Source organism: Petromyzon marinus, unplaced genomic scaffold (genome assembly GCF_048934315.1).
Source record: "Petromyzon marinus isolate PM22_M1 ecotype Great Lakes invasive population unplaced genomic scaffold, UKy_Petmar_22M1.pri1.0 PM_G_Scaffold_110, whole genome shotgun sequence".
Taxonomy (NCBI): Eukaryota; Metazoa; Chordata; class Hyperoartia; order Petromyzontiformes; family Petromyzontidae; genus Petromyzon; species Petromyzon marinus.
In genome coordinates, this window is record NW_027422663.1 from 282,501 (window position 1) to 285,000 (window position 2,500).

A 2,500-nucleotide genomic window follows, 5' to 3' on the forward strand; every position below is an offset into this window, starting at 1 on the left:
AAATAAAGCTTATTTGTAATCTTCTTTGTAGGCAGAAAATAGTAAGTTACAGGACTCTCGAACTGATGTAGTCCAAAAATAAAGAATTAAAATAACAAAGTCTAATCTATATAAGTGCTCTTGAATAGGCTTCGTGTAAAAAAATAGCAATAAAAAAATACCAAGTCTTCGTCTTGGAAAATAACAAAATCTAAAAGAAAAGTCTTCTTTGTGGAAAATAGTAAAATAAAAAACCAAGACTTCACCTTGGAAAATAACAAAATCTAATCTAAAACATCTTAAATAAAGCTGGTTTGTAGTCTTCTCTCGAACTGATGTAGTGCAAAAATAAAGAATTAAAATAACAAAGTCTAATCTATATAAGTGCTCTTGAATAAGCTTCGTGTAAAAAATAGCAATATAATAAAAATACCAAGTCTTCGTCTTGGAAAATAACAAAATCTAAAAGAAAGGTCTTCTTTATGGAAAATAGTAAAATAAGAATACCAAGACTTCACCTTGGAAAATAACAAAACCATCTTGAAAAAAGCTTATTTTTAATCTTCTTTGTAGGCAGAAAATAGTAAGGCGAAAATAAAGTCCCCTCTAAGCTCTAAAGTAACAAATACGACGTGTTAAAAAAAAAAACTAACAATAAAAAAAAGAACCAAGACTTCGTCTTGGAAAATAACAATCTAAATTGTGGAAAATAGTAAAATGAAATAAAAACCGACTTCACCTTCGAAAATAACAAAATCAATCTAAAACAAATGACATCTTAAAACAAAACTATTATTTGTTTCGGAGGTTGTCTATGACTGTTCATAGACCGCATAATTTCCACAGAACATTCTCAGAATATCAAGAGAGAAAAGCAGCGTTCTGCGGGAAATCATCTTGGCCAGTGATGTCGTTCTGGGTTTGGTCAGGCCCAGGGAGGTAAGTACCTCGTTATTCTCAAGGGGCCACTTTCCTCTTGCCCCAACCGGGAATCCAAAGAATGTGACCTTGCTAGCCTTCGTCAGCACTTTGACTTGATCACCAAGAGGGGTATAGTACGAAACTTTGTGCGAGGCAGCATCTGACAAGGTATTCTTTGAAAGCTCAAAACGGACGGTGACATCGATCACAACCGCCTCCTCATCTTTTGCAAACACGAGGTCAGGCTTTCTCATCTCTCCCGTCTCGGATATGAACCGTGGCTCTTTGTATACAGACCAGCCCAATCTAGCCGCTTCGTCTGCCAGAATGTTACTGATCTTGTTGTGTCGCGCAATTCTTGCTTTCTGTACTGCAGGACATTGACCGAGAATGTGCGAAAGGGACTCGAGTCTGGCAGAGCATTTCCTGCAGGAACGTAAGGCCCCATCTCTGCCTCTGTTCAAGCTTTCTCTTGTTGGGTAAATATTTGCCCTTAGTTGTAGTGCTGCGATAAAGAAGCATTGTTTAAAGCCGCACCATGGCCTCAACCAAGCATTACTGATTCTATCATGCGCAAAGTTTACAATGCCCCTTCCTTGAACCGGCTTTTCGCACCATCTCTGAAATTCATGCTCCCTCCAATCGCAGGGTCTCGGATATACAGGTTCTTTTGACACCGAGTCCCTGAGAACGAATGTTGGGATTGCATCACTGTCACCCCCTGCTCGTACCCACAAATTACGGTATTCTTCCTCCATACCATGCGAGGACACAATATGATAGCATCGGACGAGTTTGCTATACGTTGCAGCCTTCTAACTTGAACCGAAGGGATTGTTTTTTCCAGTTTCAAGATGGCAAGGCCTCCGTCTCGGGCTCTGGCATATAACAGTCCATCACAAGTTGAAGCGGGAAGGTGGAGCCATCCTTTTACCGCCTTTCTAATCTCTTGGTCCAACCCACGGAGAGTTGATTGCTTGCAGTCCGAGTGGTCTGCAGGATATAACAATCTGGGTAGGGCATAGGCATTGAGTAGTTCAACCTTCTGAGTTGGCTTCAGAGGCGCCTCATCGATTTTCGAGATCCATGTCTTTAGCTGACAATGTAGATCAGGCTGTATAGTGCCAGTCCAAGGGCCAATTTTCAGACCAAGGTATTTCGTTGATTCATCAGGTTGGATCATATGGACATCTTTATTTTTGATAGTCCATGGGTCGCAGTTGTTCACCGTATATGAATCTTTGGTTGGGCTTATCATGAAGCCCTGGCACTTTCTGGCCTGAACCTCCAATCCCGATAGCCCACAAAATGATTCCAAGATCGCTAGATTGGCGGCCATACCAACCCAAGATTCGCTCACCAACACCAAATCATCAGCAAACGCAAGAGCTGTCACGTGGTCGGTATCAATGGAGTACCCAACTCCGTGTGACTCTAGGGTGCATATCAAAGGGTCCATGGCAAGATTGAAGAGCAGGGGTGACATGGGGTCACCCTGTTTGACACCAACACGTATGCTAATTTCTCGAGTCGACTCGCCATTGCTTTTGAACGAGGTCGTACACCGATCGTAGGCGTTCTGGATGATGCCCACCACGTG

The 2,500-nt window shown here is 41.8% G+C and overlaps 1 pseudogene; it reads right to left on the minus strand.

Annotated features, from left to right (window-relative positions):
- The window catches only part of LOC142909097 (28S ribosomal RNA), a 9,991-nt pseudogene that overhangs the window by 2,473 nt on the left and 5,018 nt on the right, over positions 1–2,500 (minus strand).